Raw genomic sequence first — 22483 nt, 5'->3', positions numbered from 1 at the left:
TAGCATGTCACTGAAATGAGAAATTTTGTGGAAAAGGGAAACATCTTTTCCTTGTAGATAGTGATTTGTATTCCTGATTTCTGCTTAACAAACCAGCACTATTTTATATCCTTTTGGATTTACATGACCCTAGAACATAGCATGGATTCAGTGTTGAGGGAATCAATTGGTTTGTCAATTTATTTACCATCAATTCGTCATGCACCCACTTTGTGAATTTGTCTATTGTGCATTGTTCAGCATAGTGGGAAAAGATGACTTATGTTTCTTCATACCTACCTAGGAAAGCAATGGTATGTATGACAGACCTCCAAAACGAGACTTCATAATTTTTTGGCATAACCAAGAATTGTGTTAAGTGCTGTTGGTGAAGACCAGAAAGGAAGATCACTGTAGGCTTACCTAGTAAAATAAGCTTCAAGATACTGGAAACTGGTAGAAATAACACAATCAAAGATACAGAATATGATAGGAGAAAAAAGCAGCTCTCTTGGAACAAAGGGAACATATAGGTCCATGAGATGAAGTGGAGAATCCTGAGAGTTGAGGCAGCCAAAGCTACTGTGAGGACAGGGGAGATTTTCCTGAGGTAGGGTGTTGCCATTGTGCATTTTATATGTAGAACAGTAGTGGTATTTTGTTAATTGTTTTGAACAAATGATTTTGTCAGGGACATCAGAATGAATGGAGAAAATAAATCCAAGAAGCAAACATATTTGCTAGAAAGTACTTGTTCTACTACAGGAGGAGGCTAAGCAGGGCTACCCATTGACCACGGCCAACTATGTGGAAAGGGACCATTTTGAGAAATATAATTTTGAGTAAAATGACACCAAATGTAGGAATAAGGTAGGCACATTGCCTCTACATACCTAATATAACCCTTAAGACACTTGCATTCTTATTGGCAAGTGAAATGCAAATAATAATAATAATATAATAATAAATAGTAATAATTTATTATTATTATACTAGTATATATTATATGTTATAATATATTATATATTATTATATAATATTAATTTATTATTTATTAAATAATAAATAATAATAAAGGCCCAAAGACATGGGGTAGAACTAAAACTACAGTAGTATTACTAACAACAGTAGTATGAAATTTCTGAGTTCATATCAAATGGCAAGCAGTGTACTACAAACTTTATATATATGCTTTTATTCAACCTCCAACAAACTGTGAGGAAATTAACACTATTTTCAATAATTCAAAAATGAGAAAACAGAGATTAAGTACATCTGCCATGGATGCGGAATTTCAAATCATGCCTGACTCATTTCAAATCATTCCTGTCTCCCTTACAAAACTAGGGAACTTCTTGACTCTAATTATAATTTTTCCTTAAACAATAAACTCCTATATTCTGTTAATAATATAGTCTAAATTTACACTATTATTTTCTGCTATAGTTCTATAGAGAACTCACACACTATAAATCTTTCTCAACAATAGATTTACATCTTACCCACCCTGTTTTGCTTGGGGAGTTATGTATTATTGGTTCACTAATTCAAAATAAAATCATTGTTATATGCTTTTGAACTGTTTAAATTATACAACCTGAAATAGTAACAGTCTGTCCTTGTATCACTTCACTTTGACATTTGTGATCATATTCTATATACTTTAATCCATGTTAATGATACAAAAGCAAGTCGAGAACACAGACCTATGACATATAATTTAGAGATAGTAATCCATTAATTAACACTTTTTAGAATACATTTTCAAAGTAGTTATGAATCCATTTACTTCACCACTCATTCTGCATTTTGAATCCTTTTTTTTTTCAATGCATAAAAATTTCCTGGTTTCACTTGCTTTTAGTGGATTCCCAGCTGTTTCAAATATTTGGTACTTTTTTTCCCCCTAAAAGCTTACTACAGCTTTTCTAAAAGATTGATAGTAATTATATAATCTATCTTAAATATTATAAACTTGGGGTTTTATAATTTCATTTAAAAATAAGAATGGCTTGTTTGTGAAGTTTTTTTTCTAATTTTGGTGGAATACACATGCCATCTTAATCATTTTTAAATGTAAAATTCAGTAGTGTAAAATATTATAATATTCATATTGTTATGCAATCAATCTTGTAATTTTGCATCTGAAACTTTGTTCCCATTAAACAATAAATTCTTATCCCCATTCTACTTTCTGTCTTTACAATTTTGATTGCTCTAAGGACTTCATATTAGTGGAATCACACAGTCTTTTTGTCACTAGAATATTTCACTTAGCATAATATCCTCATGGTTCATCTGTATGGTACTTGCGTCAGAATTTCTTTCATTCTTGAGGCTAAATAATCAGAATGCAATTTTTTAATCTCTGGATTATAGTCAATTCTCTATAGTTCATAAAGATTATTGAAGTTGAATATGTTCATCTGCCAGTTTTCTCAATATTCTGCAATATAACCGATCTGGACCAAGAAAACTAAATCTAGTTCATCCTCCCCAATTCTTTTAAATTAAAATCCTTTTATGCCATTATTTATTATATTCTTTCCAGTCCCTACTCATTCTTGATAAATCTTAGGCACCCCAAGAGAGCCAAAAGTGTCCTTTTTTTTCCTCTTAGTTTTTAACTGTCATTGGCTTATCTTTGTTGTTTTTATTCTCACAGAGCTCAGAATTTCTATTTGGGTTTGTCCACACTGGGAAGACACGATGTGATCACTTTTTCCTACAGCAGTAATGGACTATCCAGCTCCTTTTTTGGTTGTTGCCAGAGCACATCCTTTTGACAAAAAGCACATTATAATGAGATGATTTAAAACAGGTGCCTAGTACTGTCAAGACAAAATTTTGTGTATTTTTCTATTTTAATCCAAGTGACCCTTACTGAAATTAAAACAAGTTATTAGCATTAGAGTCTAAACAACTGCATTAAGTGTATGAAGATGAGATGAACTGGTGGCATCATATTTGGAAACTATAAATGAATCTATTTTCAGCCTAGATCAGAGAGGAGCAAGGATTGAAAATATGAGTGATACTACCTACATTAAAGACCAAATTAAATAATTACTTTTTGGAATTTACCAGTGAAAAGTCCTAATCTCTGTCAACAGATATAGAAAAAAAAAGTAGGTTTGTGGAGGACCAGCTTAGTATCAGGCATTTTTCAAAAAACTCTAAATTAAAGGATGCACAGGGGACTGAAATGGAGCAAATTATATTCCATGCATGTATGATTATGCCAACATGAACCCCACTATTATGTGTAACTGTAATGCACTAATAAAAACATTAAAATTAGTGGAAAAATGTATTTGAGTCTAAGCATAGGCCTATACAAAATTATCATCCCTGTTGTATGAAACAGCCATCAGTCTATGATACTTACTAAATGGGAAAAGAACTTTAAGCTATATATGTCAATTAAATTTTTGGCCTAGGCAATTTTTATAAGTAGAGTTTTCATCTAACCCAAGATTGAAAAAATAAAAATAAAAATGAAAAGTGCGACTGAAAGACTTTATCTCTGACATTTGTTTTCCTGGTAGATATTTCTACTTCATTGGGGCTTAATATAAATCCTCTATATCCTAGCCTTGCTACTAGGCTATGATTTTCTCAGATTCGGACTGCATTTTTGTCATCCAAGCTCTTTTTTATAGGTTTACTCAGGCAGAGCCGATGGATGAAGGTTGCCTCTGATAGACAATCTGTTCTATTGCATCCAGGAAGATCTAGGACACTCATCCACACAGACTTTCAGTGTCTGTGCAGTCTAGCACGAGAAGAGCAAGGCCCGTGTGTGTCCTCCACGTCACCCAACATCTCACAGTCTGTCAGCCTTGGAACCTCCATCTGTTCCCTCACTCCGGCCTCTGTTGGCCTTTTGTGTACAAAATATACCAATGTGTAAAAGATAGTAGTAGTATTGAAAAACAAATTGTGGATATCAAACTTAAAGAGTTTGGTTCAAACCCAATGCAGTCATCTTAAGTTCTTATGGATTGTTTTACAATGAATTTTCACATATAAACTGTATACCAAAGAACTGATTAACTCTCAGTTGAGGTGATTTAACACAACAGGTGTAGGGAAATTTTTCAGTGGCCATTGGTACAATTGTCATTTAGACTATAGCAACAATTTCCGTGACTGTTGCTATTTCAAAATCCTTAGTGCCATCAATTGAACGTAGTTCATGCCCACCAAGGGATCACTGTGATTAATTCTTGGTCCCCATAGTGCCACTATTGAAAGGTGGTGTTATAAATGAGAGTGGAATCTTATCGGGGTTATCAGATAGTTCTCTTTAGACCCTTTGGGTTCTTATGAGAAGGCTGTAAAAAGAGCAAGCCTAACCCCACCTGTCCTCTGTCTTTCTCTCTGCTCCTGTTCAAGATGTGACCATTTGCTTCTACAGGCACTCCTGCCATGATATGTTGCCATCTACCACCCTTGACAAAGGGAAAATCAATGAGACTTGCCCAGTCTTAGACACTGTGCCTCAAAAATATGAGCTGAATGTACCTTTTCTCTTCATAACTTATGACTCATGTATTTCATTATAATAACAGAAAACTGACTAATACATTTGGCTGCCAATGAACATCTATAAGGTTTTTAGTACCTTTCAGAAAGTGCATCAAAAAATTTATATGGATTATATCTTCAGCTTATAGAAAAACACTTAGGATAATGTATTATTATTTTTTAACATGGGGAAAGAAATGCTCAGGAATTTAGGTAAATTTCCCCAAATCCCATGCCTGGTAACTCATCAGGGAGATTGACATCTATCTCAACAGTGCTTTTCTTTCCTCCAGCTGCTTTTACTGTGGCTGCGACTGTGATCAGCAGAGCAAAGACACATCTAGCCATTTATCAAAACACTATGGCCTTAACCATTACATTATGTAGTCCTCCAATATGGCTTTAATAATTAAATAATAAAAGTTGAATATTGTCTTTAAAAATGCATTGGTAAGAAGGAAGGAAGGAAGGGAGAGAGAGAGGCAAAAAGAGAAAATGAGAGAGAAGAAACATTCTTAGCTGATTTTGTTTTCGTAGAATGAAATATTGATAATTGCAAAAATTATTCACTTCTGGAAGAATATTAAAAAGAAGATTATCTACAAAAGAATATGCTAAATTTTAGAATATAATTTAAATGAAGCCAAGAAAATTCAGGTAGGAATTCAGTTTAAGGAATTAGAGGGGATTTCTCTCAAAATTTTTTTTCAAATTTTTATTGAGGTATAGCTGACAAATTTATATGAATTAAGTGTGTTCCTATAATATTTTCAATATTAGTTTTGTAAGCAGTGATTCATGGAGAACAGAAAAAAATAGGAGAAATGCTTTCATTGTTCTAAGTACTGCATATGGGAGCCTGTGATATAAGAAGTATCATCTATTATGTGTGATTTAATGAAAACAAGATTTGAATAAACTCTTGAAGAGAATCAAGGCCACCAGAACTTTGTCCATGCAAAAGCTATTTCTGCATAGGTAATAGAGCACACTAATTGAATTTCTCTCTTTCCTTACTCTCTCTTGCTCTTTCTCCCACTTTTTATGACTTACTTTTCTCCCATTTCATGTATATTGAAGCCCTATTGCACTGCACTTGAAATAATATAGAAGTTTGGAATTTTCTAAACAGATAAACTCCAGTTTTTTATAAATTTGTTTTATTTTAAACTATATTTTATTAATATATATTTGTCAGAGATTTAAAGTTAGTCACAGCCTTGTGAAAAATTCTACTACACAGAAAAGACTTAGATTTCACAAATCCTCCCAACTAAATTTGGCTTTATGCTCTAACATTCCATTTTTTCTTACATTAAGTCACAATTACATCCAAGTCTCTTCCCTTAGTAATTGATAGAACAAGTCATAAAACCAATAAGATATATAACATTTTAACACCACTTCCAGTCAACTTGTCCTATAATATAGGTCATTTATTTGAGTGTAAATGTCAACAACAGCAGAATATCTATTCATTTTAATTGCATATGGAACATTTACTAAGATATATTGCATGCTAGACTGTAAAACAACATTCAGTAAATTTAAAGCAAATGGAAATCATGCAGAGTATATTTTATGACCAAAACATAATAAACTAGAAAAAATAACAAAAATATACTGGAGAATTAAAAAAATATATAAATTAAACAATGTAATTCCAAGTAACTTATGGTTCAAAGAAGATATCACATAAGGAATAGAAGAAACCTTTTGAAATGAAAAGTAATGAATATATGACATGATGTTTTGTGACTGCAGCTAAAGCAGTCTTTAGGGAAAGAATCATAGCATTATGCCGCAGTCTGGCTGGGCACAAATCACGAGCCACTGAAGCAGGAACAAACTTTATTTTTAAACTGCAGGAAAACACTTCACACAGCTCCCGGGGAATCCTCCCGAACGCCACGAGGCTTCTCCAGGAACCCCCAGCCGGAAATATCTCTCTCGGAAATCCCTCCTCCTGCACTTCCCCAACCAATGGGAACTCTCGGGGAATCCCCGGAAATCCCCACGAGAACTCCAAAATAGTGCGAGAACTCAAAAGTTGCGGCAGAGGCGGATAGTAATGCCTCGCCTGTCAATCAATACTGTTGGCAAAATGCCAGGGACCATACAGACTCGGCCGTGGCTCTCAGCAGCATTAAATCTTTACATTTGTAACACATGAAATATTAAAAGTCAATGATCTAAGTTTATATTTTGGAGGCGCAGGGAAAGCAATGATTCCAATTTTTACTTCTGTCATGCATAGGTGATTGGCAGGACTTGTTACTACCTCTGTACTTCTTCACAGTCTTTGCATTGAACCCATGCCCTGTGCTGCCTCTGGGTGTTTCCCAACCAACAGGTGAATATCCTGGGGATGTCAGTACAGGCCCATTTCTACTCGATGAGACCCCTGTGATGAATGACATTGACTTGAAGTCTCCCTATTCATCTAGCTAAAACATTCTTAGAACTATGAAGAAGTTAGTGATTCTTCCTGCCCAAAGATCCTCCCCCCAACCCCCATCCCAACTCATGGAGACAAGTACCATTATTTTTATGTAAGAAGAATCCCAATATTGTTAAAATGTCAGTTTCCCCAAAAATTTATCTGAGGGTTTGACTCAATCTCAATAAATATTCTGGAAGACTTTTATGTACTAATGTACAAGGTGATACTAAAGTTTTTATGAAATCACAAGTGACCTAGAGTAGACAAATCAATTTTGAGAAAGAACATGAGAATACTTAATAATCTGATTTATTATAAAGCCTCAGCAATGAAGGCATTGTGGAATTAGCAGAAAGATAGACATACAGAACACAATAGAGTCTATAAATTTTTCTACACACATATGGCTAATTGATTTTTTTTTAAAGAGAGAGTGAGAGAGAGAGAGAGAGAGAGAGAGAGAGAGAATATTTTAATATTTATTTTTTAGTTTTCGGCGGACACAACATCTTTGTTTTTATGTGGTGCTGAGGATGGAACCCTGGCCGCACGCATGCCAGGCGAGCACGCTATCGCTTGAGCCACATCCCCAGCCCCGGCTAATTGATTTGTAACAAAACGGCAAAAATAACTAAATGGGATCCTGAGGATCCCTATTCAAATGTAATGCCCTCCATTTTTTAACAATAAAGAATGGCATTAGTAACAGTACATCTCTTATAAGATTACGTTGTGACTTTGGTCCTGTCCTCTGCTTTCTCTTGATTTACTTGCTCTATGAGAAGCAAACTGCCCTGTCATGAGGATATTTAAGTAGCTTATAGAGAGATTACCTGGGATGAGTTGAAAAAATGCCATTAAGGGACTGAAAACTTCTAAGGGTGATGCGTCTGAGCTTGAAATAGATCCTTCCCTAGTTGATCTTTCAGATGTTGTGACTCTGACCAACAGCTTGACTAAAAATTCATGAGAGACCCTGAATCAGAGACATTCTGGATTCTTCAACCTTGAAAACCATAATAGTTTTTAAAAATTGTTTTGTTTTAGTTTGCTAAATTTTGTATTGTTACATGGCAATTGATAGCTAACATAGTATTATAATTATTTCCATTTCTTAAATTAAGAAGTTAAGACTTTTGAGGTTCAGTCGATTGCTCAAAGTCATGCAGCAAATAGTGTAACTAGTAAAACATTCATTTTTATTCTGAGGTTATACACACACGAGCTATATATATATATACACACACACACACACACACACACATATATTCAACTATATATACATATACATATATATACACACATCCTATATGAGGTATCTATATAAAATTATATGTATATATGTTACATTATACTTATAAAAATGTATTGTCTTGGTTCAGCTGCCTTCTTGCTTCTTAAAATACTTTTTTGTCTTTTTTTTCCTAACTTTTATTCATAATAAATTTTTAATTTTGTGTTTACATTAAACATATATATCATTAATTTTATTTTTCATTATATACCAAGTATCAAATTTAATATTTTAAAACATGTCATTGAATGTTGATTTCTTTGCTTTGTAGTCTTTTGATTTTATGAAATCTGGAGGTAGTGTGATTCAGTGGGGAATATGGGGTTACCATTTGAAGTATAGAATAAAGTTTATAATTCCTTCCTGATATTAGTTTGTATAATATCTAGATTATGATCTAGGAGTGAGAAGTGCAGGTAGAAGAAGTATTCTATTTTTTCTTACCTTTTTTTGGTTAATTTTTTTTTCAGGAAATAAAGTAAGAGATTTCATGACCTTACTTCCAGCAGGTTATTCTCAATTCAGCTCTGTTGGAACCTTGTTACCTACAGCCAAACTGAACTGCCACTTAACACTTTTTTTTTAATGCTTAGAAGCCTTTTATTGAAACTTACTTTCTCTGCAATCAAATCTCTATAAATTGACAGTCAAGATTAATAATTTTTCTCCAGATTGAGTTATCAGTACAATTATTATTAATTCACAATTAGCCAAAATAATATACATATATTAAAGTTGTTAATTAAAGTTTATTGAACAAAAATCAATCTCTCAATAAGATGAAGAGGATCTTTAAAAATTAATTTCTGTACCTATGGATGAATAATACATAATGCTAGAATGACAGTCTAATATCAATGCTATTATTATTATTTTGCCACATAACACTTTTAAGAAGTGACTCGATCTCTCTGTACCTCAATTTTGATTAAAGGAAGATAATAAAATAATAAGTACCAGCCAGGTGTAGTGGTACTTGTTTGTAATTCTAGGAACTTGTGAAGTTGAGGCTGGAAGATCACAGGTTCAAGGCCAGCCTAGGCCACTTTGCAAGACTGTCTGAAAATAAAATAAAAAGGGCTAGGGATGTAATCCAGTGTTCAAGTCCGTCCTTCCTTCCTTCCTTCCTTCCTTCCTTCCTTTCTTTTCTCCTGTGTTCAATCCTTAGTACCCCTTCAAATAATAGCAATAATAATAATAGTACCTACCTCATAGAGTTGCTATCAAGAATAAATAAATGAATATGTAAAGTAATTATAATGGATGCCTGACTTACAGTAAACACTGTATTGGTATTTGCTATATACTCTAAAATCATTGCCTATTTCCCTGGAATTTCAGTATCAGATTCTCAGCCTATACTAGGTTTCTGTATTTTGCCTATCTTTATTTAACAAAATGTTAGATGCCATTTAATTGCTACTAACTAGAGGGCCATTTTGAGAAAAACACATCAATAGTAAGAGGCCTTCAGTAAGATGTTTCACATTCAAATATAAAACTCCCATTAACAAATTCATGGGGTATTTTTTAAAAAAAATATTAAATGTCCTTGCTAGCTAATATTCACAGATTTAAAGAACTTCTAGGTTTCCATTAAAAGAATTCAAATTCAGAATTCTTTCTCCTAATTTATGAGTCTATTCAGTTTCAATTAGAAGTTTTCAAGAGATTCTCCTTTCATCAACTAAAGCCTGGTCTGTAACCACTTCATGAGTGTATTCCTTTTGAAGACTAAGAATTCCAAACACATTTCCTCACTGTCCCTTTTCAAAGAACCCAAAGATCTGACACAATACAAAAGCTTATCATAGCACTGACCTCACACAAGTAGGTCTAGCAGTTAATTTTGACCTGATGGATCACTTTCTGTTTCTTCAGAGTGGCATCTGAAGGTTTCTCTCTCTCTCTCTCTCTCTCTCTCTCTCTCTCTTTCTCTATTTCTTTCTTGTCATCTACACATCTAGTTTTGTTTGCTGGAATTGACTTTATTTTTTTCTTATTCTTTTCCTTCCTTTCTGTAAGTATTTGTTTTCCTAATAAAACTCTAAATTTGTGCTGTGATGTTTTCTAGAGTTGGCAATATGAGATAAGTGTTTTTAGATTTGGCCAAAAGCATCCATCCTAAATTCCTGAATTCCCTTATTGCTGGACTGAATAATCCTATACCTGTGGTGTCTTCCTTTTTCCTTTTTTTAAAATTATGTATTTATTTTAATTAGGTATATATGACAGCAGAATGCATTTTGATTCATTGTACATAGTTGTAGCATAACTTTTCATTTCTCTGGTTTTACACAATGTAGCATCATACCATATGTACAGTCATACATGTACCTAGGGTAATGATGTTCACCTCATTCCACCTTCTTTCCTGCCCCCATACCCCCTCTCCTCCCCTCTCTCCCTTTGGCCCAAAGTTCCTCCAGTTTTCCCAGCCCCTTCCCCAACTATGGATCAGCACCCACTTGTCAGAGAGAAAATTCAGCCTTTGGTTTTTTGGGTTTGGCTTACTTCACTTAGTATGATATTCTCCAACTCCATCCATTTACCTACAAATGCCATGATTTTATTCTCTTTTTACTGCTGAGGAATATACCATTGTGTATATATACTACAGTTTCTTTATCCATTCATCTATTGAAGGGCATCTGGGTTGCTTCCACACTTTAGCTATTGTGAATGGAGCTGCTATAAACATTGATGTGGCTGTGTTACTATAGTGTGCTGATTTTAATTCTGTAGGAAATAGACTAGAGACCCTGCACCTAACAGAGGAAAAAGTAGACCCAAATCTTCATCACCTAAGTTAGGCCCTAACTTCCTCAACAAGACTCCTAAAGTGCAAGAAATAAAATCAAGAATTAATAAATGGGATGGATTCAAACTAAAAAACTTCTTTTTAGCTAAAGCAACACTCATTGGGGTGAAGAGAGAACCTACATTTTTGCCACACACATGTCAGATAGAGCACTCCAGGATGTATAAAGAACTCAAAAAACTTAACAAAAAAACCAAACAACCCAATCAATAAATGGACTAAGGAGCTGAACACACACTTCTCAGAAGAAAATATACAATCAATCAACAAATATATGAAAAAATGTTCAACATCTCTAGTAATTAGAGAAATGCAAATCAAAACTACTCTAGGATTTCATCTGACACCAGTCAGAATGGCAGTTATCAAATGTACAAACAATAATAAGTGTTGGCGAGGATGTGGGGGAAAAGGCACTCTCATATATTGCTAGTGTGACTGCAAATTGGTGCAACCACTCTGGAAAGCAGAATGGAGATTCCTTAGAAAACTTGGAATGGAATCACCATTTGACCCAGCCATCCAGCTCCTCAGTCCATTCCCTTTTCCTTTTGATCATAGGATAATGCAGGTCAGCCATGATTTTACTTAAGAAAAATGCAGGCAAAAGCAAGCATCTGTCTGGACTGTTCCTTAAGGATATTTTTGGAATAATCAAAGAACTGGTTAGAGAAAAACCTCTTTATATAAGATCATAGCTAATAAAATCAAGGGGAATGAAAGATAAAATTCAAGTGATATAAATGACATAATGGATAGAAGCAGTGACAGCCAGTATCTACCAATTCATCAAGTACTAGATGATCAGAACTTTAAACAAGAGATGTCAGAACCAATTGTTTGATCTTTATGTTACTGAGAATATACAAATGGAAATATACACAATCATATGTTTTTACTAAACTTTTTTCCCCTTAATCCAAATATGTCTCTGGATCTATCCTCTAATTTATAAGATATTCATAAGGTATGGGGCCATGTTAAATAGTATGACTTTTTACAGAATGTGGATTATTACATAGAGAGGTGACCCATTTTCATAAATGAAGAAAAAAAAGTTGAAAATAAAATTATTCTAAGTGAAAAGTGATCTCAAGATAATATCAATCCAGTTCAATTCAGTGTGTGATCTTGGTTGGACCCTTATTAGAACAATAAACTTATTCAAATATGTTTTAGAAATTTGGGAAAAGTTGAAGGTAGAGTATGTTTGGTGCCATAGAAATTTAATTAATAATTATGTAATTAAACAATAAATAAACTATTTAAATAATTCTTATTTAACATTGAATATATGTATAATATTTTTGTGAAGTTTTTAAAATTCTTATGCCTCAGAAATACTATTTGCAGTTGACATGTCTAGTAGTTGCTTCATAATACTCTAAGAAAAAATACTGGGGTTGAGTTTGGGTAGGGAAGTAAATAAAATAAGCACTATTGGCAATAGGTACCAGAGACTTGTGTTATTATCATCTCTATTTTTCATGAATGCAAAAAGTTCAATTATAGATCATTAACCTAGAGATAGTGTATAGCCAAATGAAGCCAAGTGGTTATACTCTTCCTTGCATAATTCCCTAGTCGGGTTCTAAATGCAGTTCAAACAATATCAACAGGAACACAATTTGGAGACGCCTATCAATGCTACATAACCAAGACCCTCATTAATAATTTAAAGGTCACACCTTGGTGTTCAATAGGGAGGGTGACTATATAATTTATCATCCAGGGAAGACTTGGAATATTATAAATAGGGAACATCCCAGACAAGTCATATAAGAGGACTTAATTATTAATATGCAGTTTAAAGTAGCTTATAGACTTGACAGGAAAAAAATAAAAAAAAAAAGAATCCAAAATCAATCAATCAAACAAACCCCAAAACAAGTGCTAGCAAGATTTCTCAGTCTCAGTTTCCTCTTTGACTCCAAGCCTTTCCCCTGAGTTCAGAGACAGGCCATTGTGACATTTATCTGATGAATGTTGTAATAGATGTTGTGATGGTGGGGATCACCCCGCTAGGGGCGCAAGTCCTTGGTTTTCCAACTACATGGTCAGACCTTATGTGGTGATTGGCTAAGGTACTCTTAGCTTGCAAGGGACCTGTAAAGACACTTCCAAATGGAGAAAGCCTCCATAAAGTCACAAAGGGTCAAAATACGTATCACATCTGGCTTTAAGTTGCTTAGGCAGGATGAAGCAAACTGTCAATCTAACAATAACCTTGCATGGATATACCAAATGCTTTAAACATTGTGATTTTGTATTCCAAATTCCACTCATGTTTATTTTCTGAGGTTTTTTGGCTAGTGTGTCATTTAATCTCATTTATCTGAAATCTACAATATACTCTATAATAAAATCACTATCAATTACCAAGATAGAGATTTTTATTCCATGACATGATTCAGATATCTGCGCTCTACAGTTACATTTCAGAAGGTAAAAGCCTCATTTAATCTCCAAATTCACCAATCAGATAAGTCCCTGCTTTTGCCTGGAGGAAGAAAGCCAGTGTTGGACATTAGCTGATTATCCTACCACATTAAAACACTGGAAAGAGGAATGGAAGTTAACAACTACCATGAACAAAATGCTAACATGAGATAGTTAGCATTCTCACATGTTAAGCAACAATTGACCAATGTATAAGTAGACAGAAACGATGGCAATAGTTTTGAATCATTAATCATGTTTTCTAATATACATTTGGCTGTTGGAGGCTTTCATCTGTGTAATCATTCACTCCTGGCAAACCTAGAATCTTTTTAGAAAAAAATCCTGATTCTCCTAAAAAAAACCCAAGCAACATTTTTTAGTACTTATTATGATTTTAACTCTCTTGTCTTCTTCCTACTTTCTCCTAGGAAGTAAGAGTGAACGCTAAAGACATTAGCACAGGATTAATTTTTATTGCAAAGGAGCATATTAATAATGCAATCATAAAACAAGTTATGTTAAGTACCAAAACTAAAATTAATAATTACATTCTCTGTAATTATGTAGAAGAAGGTTGTTTAATGGAAAAGGAAAAAATAAGACAACAAAAAACTAAATTCATAATTCAGTATTAAAAGACTTACCATCTATGTGACTAAGATTAATAACCCCTGAGTACCACAACATCACTTTTTAGACAGGAAAAAAAAATTTGAATACCTCAAATGGACTTTTGTGCACAGATATTAAGGCAATATCTGTGACATTATAAAACATTGAAAATTACATATAAATTAAAATTATTAAGCAACAATATATGTTTTCCATTCCTTATTAAGCCTTTTTTTAATCAAAGGGAAAAACATATTATTTCTTCATTTTGTCAAAGAATAATATTAAAGAACTAAAGTAAATATTAGATGATATTGAATATGACTTTCCTCATTTATATTAGACATCCTAAAGCCCAACACATTGAGGATATATTTATCAAAATACTGTGGTAAATATCAACCTTCTCCTCATTAAAAAGGAGCTGCTAGATGTCTCTTGCTAGGACCTGATAAAAGTTAAACTAAACTGTCAAGAAGCCCAGGGATTGTTAATGGGTAAGTCACAAAAGGAATAAAGCTAATGGAGAGTAAATGGTATTTGTTCTTCCTGCTAAGGGCAAAAGTGTGCTGTTTTCTCTTCATAAGACAAATAGCAAAAAGGAAAAGGTTGATAAGCTTAGGAGTATTTGAGAGGAGAGACATCATTGTACTCCCGAGATCTATTGCTGAATAAGAATACAATGGAAGAACAAGTCACATGTGTCACGTGCAGCTAAAGGACTTGGTAACAGAGACTGGCACATACTTTGATGTGAGAAAGAAGGAAGCCAGCTCAGCTTAGGGTAGAAAGCCCAGAGAAGAGAGCAGCAGAGGCAGCAGCCTGCACTCCCCAAGTTTGGCCTAGAATGATGTCTGAGCTTCCCTTGGGAAAAGAAGTTTCCAGTTAAGGTAAATATGTTGGAAAGTCTTCATGGAACTGCCAAAGAAAGCTATTAAAAGAGTTGAAGCATCTTAGCAATAAAGTAGAGTAGATAACCTTGGCTAAGACCCAAGAAAGCCTTGTAGTTCCACCTTCCCTTTATTTAGTCCTAGAAGAATCAAAAGTGGAAAAGAGAAGGAGAGCATGGAAACATGAGAACTTATCCACCTTCCCCACACAGGGCTGCAAACCCATTGTCAAGGCTGACCTAGGGACAGAACACAGAACTTGTGCTAGAACTGTGGTGGAAGTTTTGACTTTAACTTGAATTATTTAATACTAAAATTGAGTCTCAAATTTGTGTCTTCGCATGACTAAAAGTGACAAAAAATTGTGGATCTGTCGAGGGCAGAGACTATCTCCAACAAAGCATGTCTAATGCGATATTGTTGCAGGAAAAGACTTGTTGCAGGTCAAGAAACAGCAAGCAGCACTCAGAGAGGAGAACTCCAAACTTCACTTAATGCTAGTGGATTCAGAGATCAGACTCCAAATTCTGAGTTCTCATCATCAGTTTTTCACAACATTTATAGACTATAATATATATATATATATATATTTCTTTTTCTTTTTTTTTTGTGGTGCTGGGGACTGAACCCAGGGTTTTTGGGTATGGGAGGTAAGCACTCTACCAACTGAGCGATATCCCCAGCCCCTCATAATTTTTTGTCTAAAAGATACATGGTTGTGCACAGGGTTTACTAGCAGGAAGCATGTTTGCAGAAGCAGAGTTCCATAAGGGGAAGGACTGGCTTCTCCTACAATGCCTTATATAAAATTCCTAGCCTGGGGCCTGGAGCTTTCAGAGTGCCTTTACACTTCAAAGGAGTAGTTAGATTCCAGGAAATCACTTATAATCCAAGTGGTAGGAGTAGATGGTGCTAATCAGGTTCCCTAAAGAAGAGGTGAGTAGATAGGAAAGGAGACTCTCTCCTTCCCAGGCACTAATTCTCATGACAGTGTTCTTTCTTCCAGGCCTGGGTTTGTCACCCATTACAGTATTACTGAGAAAAACAGACAAGTTGTGTTCCTATATCTGAAGTCCAGACTATCTGCTAAGTTGACTAAATGTTTTCATTATGGAAATATTTTACCTTCCAACTCCACCCACATATTTTACTGAATCCTTAATGTAGGTTTTTATGACCTACATTAGCCCCCCCTTACAAGAATTCAAAATTAATACTATTTTATATGGCTTTTGTTTTAATGTCCCAGATACTCATACCAGAACATAGACTCCTTTGGTAATTTTTCTATCCTCTAATCTTACTACCAGGCATTCTCAAACCTATACCCAAATTCCTTATAACAAAATACAGAAAATTCCCTGAAATACCTAATTTGGGGTGGTTCTTTTTTTTTTTACAATAGTTTTATGCAATGTATATTTCATTCTCCAGGGGATATTTTGTGTGGATTTGTTTGCACACATTAGCAGAATAAATACTTTAAAATCTGTAGCTTACTTGTGGACATTCAAGTGTTATCCTCTGAGAAAGTATACTACCTGTCACAATTCTGAGTCATGAATGAGGAAGCGACATGATGTACTAACACACACATCTTTTGTTATGTTTTGTTTTTCTTCTCTTCTTCCTGGTGGGAGGATAGTATGAGGAGTGGAAAGTCAGCAGGGAAAACTCTACTGGGAGAAAGAGGAAAGCCAACAACGGAAAGTGAGTCTTTCTGATGGAAATGTGAGGTCCAGGCTTTTACTGAAATAGGGGAAGCCTCTCAGTTCACTTTCCTCCAAGAAAGCAGGATGCCCAGGCATCAGGAGGGAAAGAATCTTTCTCTCAGAGATGAGCAAACATGTTTACAGCTTGTTTCATATGGAACAAGAATGATCTTCTGCATGACCCACCAACTAGTCATCAGGCCACAAAGAGGATAGAATAAAATGCCCGAGCCTTCAAGTTATTGTGTAATGGTAATAATAATAATAATTGTGCATGTGTGTGTATGTGTATATATATATGAAATGCTTGCAAGCAAATGTAGGAAATTTAACCTAACCTATACAATAATAAAATCTAGACAAAATTGTCAGCATTATTACCAATAGGAAAAGAAAAATGATGAAATTTCTGCACGTATAATAATAAAAAATAACTATTTTTAATAAGAAATAAAGTGAACTTTCCTCAGATGAAAAAAATAGTCCTAGGAATAGTGTATATTTTCCCACTTATGTGAACTTAATAAACATGATGGATCACTAAAAAGAAAACTCAAGGATGAGATCACATTTCAATAAAGTATTATAAAAGGGGACATCATAGAGTTAGGAAATACAGTAAAAAATAAAATAGCACCCATTATAGAACAATGAATAAATTAAAAACATTAAGAGATGACAAAGGGGTAGATTAAAATAAAATGATGAACATTAGCAGAGGTTTGAGAAAATCACACTGAATATGGAATAAAAGGAAGAAGATCAAAGCAACGAACGTGAAATGAAGGTGATAATTTTAGATATTAGACAGAAATGATCCAACATGATTTTTGTCCTTGAAGTAGAACCTCAAAAGTGAAAGAGAATCTAGTGATGAAATGAATCGTAGGAGGAAATAAAAGTAAAGTTTAAAATATATTAGAAGAAAGGGCAATTCATAATAATAATACACAATGAATTTTTAGATCTGCAAATATAGACAAAGCATTGCTTAATCAAAAGGTTAAATTTCCTATATTTGCTTGCAAACATTTTTGGACAAAAACAAAAACAAACCAAAACAAACAAACAAAAAAAAACCCCAAGCCCACCTATTGTGAAAAGTTTAAAAATTCAGTTTTAATTTAGATTTCTCCACAGCAACATTAAATGCTCAAAGAAAAAAGAAAAGAAAAGAAAAAAGTTCTATAGCTAGAAAATTATAGGAGAAAATAAAAACCTCAGCCAAGATTTTACCCAATACCAAATTGTCCTTCAAGTACAATAAAACAGGACAAAACAATACAAAATGAGAGGTATTTTCAGGCATGTAGAAACTCAGGGAATACAGTATTTATGGACCATTTTTGAAGGAAAAAAAAAAGCAAACTTGATAAATAACTCTAGTCAGCTAAGTGATGAAGCAAAACAAAATAAAATCTGAAATGGAAAACCTGTCATAAAAGTGCTGGCTGAGAACACTGAATCTATTTAAAAATAGGAGTAATACCAAGCATCTCTAGAAATGAAGGTTGTAAAACAATACGAATTTTATAAACTTCGACAATATATAAATAATAATGCAAGTTACAAAAATTGGCAGGTGGGGAAGAACACAGGGAAACAGAGGGTCTATTTATCTAATCATTTTAAGTAGTGATCAAATATTCTCTAAAATTGAAACAGGCAAATGTTCTCTAAAATCGAAACAGCAAAAAAAAAAAACAGTGTAAATTTATTAAAGATTAAAGTGGTTCAATAATCTTTATTAGCTTCATAGATTTTTAAGTGAAAAATCTTACTTAAATTATATTGATTCATTGAGTCAAACTTTTGTTTCAATAAAAGTATCATTTATAGCATGATGCAATTCATATGAAATTATTTTTTTATTAAGTTATTTTGAGTTAAGAGAGAAGAGAATCATGACTAGAATGAGGCTCATCTAAAGCTAATCATGACAACATTCAAAGGAATTTGAAGAAATTTTTATATTTTCCTTTACCATTTGTGCTATCTTCAATTTATTTATATATTGAAGTCCATTTGTATTGCAAATGCAGTATGTCTTCAAAAACAACCACAAAGGTATACTAGTTATGCTAATATGCAAGTATGGATAGTTCTTTTTTTTAATATTCCAAAGAAATGTTTTAAGTATCTTCTTGGCCCCCTGTTTCTTCATGTCTCTCCTTCCTTCCTTTACAAGTATGTGCAAAAACCAGGAAAACTATATAGGCATTGGCAGACCTCCTGTGGCCAGCCCCATGCTTCCTGGTAGGTTTCTTAGTTATTGGATTCCCCTCTTCCTGCTATAAGGGACTACGTTTTATTCATAAAATCCACCACTTTCACACTCCATGGGTATTAGGTGGCTGCCTCTAAATCTGTGTGCCCCTCCCCTTCTAAAAGAACACAATTTAGTTCACACCCCCAGAGTGTGACTCTCTCCTTCAAACTTTTCACTTATCAATGTCCTTTGTTTTTGAGGTCCCTGAGTCCCACATTCACTAAATAAGTTTTCTTGCAGCACATCAATTTGCACCTCCCCAGCCCTGAATTCCAGTATAATTTACTTGACATTCATAATAGAAAACCTTGCATCACTGTCTCTCTGGAAGGAGGTCTGTGAAGACATGTATTTCTTACTATCTTGCATATACTGTGAGCCCCTCAAAGACAGGAAACATGTCTTATTTCTCTGTAGCAACAGAATTTTGTACAATCCCCTTTTTATGGTAGATATTCAGGAAACATTTTTTTTCAAAATAGCAAAAAAATCATTTGAATGATTTCTTTATCCATCAAGAAAGTCAAACTTCACAATGTTTCCAGATAGATCCTGTCAGAGGCAAAACATAACAAAAGGTGTGTGTGTTAGTACATCATGTCCCTTCCTCATTTATGACTCAGAACTGTGACAGGTAGTTCTCAGAGGATAACACTTGAATGTCCACAAATAAGCTACAGATTTTAAAGTATTTATTCACCTAGTGTGTGCAAACAAATTCACACAAAATATCCCCTGGAGAATGAAAAATACATTGCATAAAATTATTGTAAAAAAAGATCTTCAAATTAGATTTTTCATACTTCCTGATGCAAATTTTGCCTTATCTTAGCCAAAAATTCTGTTTCCTTGCATTTAGTTGTTGCCTCCAGTTTGAAGAAACATTCTGACATTTCCTTTGCTGGAGGTGGGGAGAAGAGTGTGACAATAAAATGGGAATGAAGTCACAATTTCATACCAATCTGAGTTTTTAAGCTAGGAACTTTGAAAATTGATTTTTTTTTTTTAATTTGGAATTTGATTCTGTGGGCTTGCTAATAAAAAGTTTCATGCCTGTATCTCTGAGGGTCCCATCAGAGATATACTGTTGTTTCTGTTTGACAACTCACTAGTTTTGGTTAAAACTAAAATAAATATACTTAAATTTAATACAACAACAAAAATACTTGAGACCAACCTGACAGCACAGGAGATACAAGCTTTACCAACAAACATGAATTAAAAACCAAACAAACAAAAAATTAGTAGTTAAATTTAGGTCTTAGCTTAGTTGTTACCTACATAGTAACCTGTCAGTTAAGCCCATAGTTATTTTCAGTGTTGCTGAGTTGGTAGAAGCTAGGAAAGAAGAGATTGACACAAAATGATTTCTCACTTGTAAATTAGAAGTTTAAAAAAGTGTCTTCATAGGGACCTATTGTGTGCCCAAAACAAATGACCGAAGAGTATTAATACTAAAGCAAAACTAATTTTGAAGTTTAGACAAATATTTTCAATTTCAAATTACTAAATCTCTACACTGCCAATGATTCATTTTTGGTGAAGAGACTGTAATGGCACCCTTTCTCCACAGAAAATCTTAGCTAAGCTTCTCCAGAAATCTTCACCATAACTGATTTTTATGACAATAAGCAAAAGAGTCTCTACAAAAGAGTTCAATGTAGGTAAACTTCCTATTTCCTGTTGCTCTATTTTACTTGGCCCCTGGCCTGGAAGAAATCAGCACTACAGGTGCCGAATGTCCCTTTACTAGTTTTTCACAAATATTTATTCTGTATAGTAGTTTGTAGAAGTGTATTTACAAATACAAAATGTGATAATAAAAAGAAAAATCCTTTAAGAAGGCCTCTGGCCTTGAGCTGGGCTTCACAGAGATGTCTACTTTTTTTTTTTTTTAAGAGAGAGTGAGAGAGAGTGAGGGAGAGAGAGAGAAAATTTTAATATTTATTTTTTAGTATTTGGCGGACACAACATCTTTGTTTGTATGTGGTGCTGAGGATCGAACCCGGCCGAACGCATGCCAGGCGAGCGCTACCGCTTGAGCCACATCCCCAGCCCCAAACATTTCTAAGATAAGACAAGTTACCAATTGGGCTCCATGGTAACAGCTTCAGGAGAAGGAAAGAAAGGGGAGAAGAAGCTCTCCCCTTCTCAGGTGTTGTCTTTGAAGGGTTAATTTGCCCAGAACAGTGAGAGGTGGGGGGTGGGGGGAAAGCTGCTTTTATGTGAACTTCTATAGACTGTGAACTTGTGAGCCCCTCCTCTTACATGGTGGGTATAATGTTCTAAAACTACCTGAACTCGGGGTTCAGGGGATTAATTAATTACAGTGAAAGCTGTACCCTCTGAACCTGGATGCAGCCAAATAAAACTGTTTCCTGCTGTCTTCAGTGCCTTGCCTCAACTGTCCTCTGTACAACAAGACTGCTAGCCAGAAAATGTGCAAATTGTATAACAGAATAGATTTAGAATAAAAAATAGAAGAGAGAAATGAGGTGTATTGGGTTAGGAAATGTGGAACAGTGGGGGCAGGGGAGAGAGAGAGAGAGAGAGAGAGAGAGAGAGAGAGAGAGAGGAGCAGAGACAAAGAGAACCTCAATTCTTAAGGATTTATGAAATAAAAGTTTATTTCTTATTCTCATAATAGGTGGATCACTTTCTTGGGTAGTTGTCTCCATACAGTTCCCAATCATGAGTGGAACTTGTCTCTGAATCTCAACCATCTTAATACACAGGTCTTTAATTGTTTGGATAGAGGAGGAGATGGAGTTGAAAAATTGTGCAGGAACTTGGAAGTAGAACATGTTATTTTTGCGTGCGTTTATTTAGCCAGACCTATATACATTGCCATGCTCACAATGAAAGAATATGGAAAATATCATTTTCCATGAAGTCAAGAATGAGGAAAATGAAATTAGAAATGATAAAGACATCATATTGTTGTTTCCTTCACAATTATGCTTGACAGTGCTCATGTCCTAGAGCAGAAAGGAAGAAAAACAATGTATAAATAGCATAATATTCATAAGGAGTCTTTCACCCCCATAAAGTCCAAGTTGTTTTCCTGGTCCAGTGATTTCTTCAATGTTTATGTGTGTATACATGTGTGCACTTATAATATCCTGAAGAATATGTGTCAACACGCTAGAAAACACGTGTTTTCTAGATATGTTACAAATTTCTGACACACAATCACATGCAAGTGAATCTCTCCCTTTTAAATACAAAAGAGATGACTGATCATTGCACTATAATTTCTTTCTCCAAATAACCTCATTGCATGTTCCCCATTCTTTATCTTGGTCATTATATTACTATATGATATTGTATAAAATCTTTAGGTTTTTAATTGATGCATTTTTCTTCCTTAGTGAAGTTTAACATGTAGAATAATGTGTGCTTAAAAATTACTTTTGTTATCAGCAGCACATTACAAACTTCTTTGATATCAGTCACATAGCACATGTATGTTGAATGATTAATATATAAAG

Source organism: Marmota marmota, unplaced genomic scaffold, assembly GCF_001458135.2.
Source record: "Marmota marmota marmota unplaced genomic scaffold, marMar, whole genome shotgun sequence".
Classification (NCBI taxonomy): domain Eukaryota; kingdom Metazoa; phylum Chordata; class Mammalia; order Rodentia; family Sciuridae; genus Marmota; species Marmota marmota.
Note: the sequence above shows the minus strand (reverse complement) of the source record.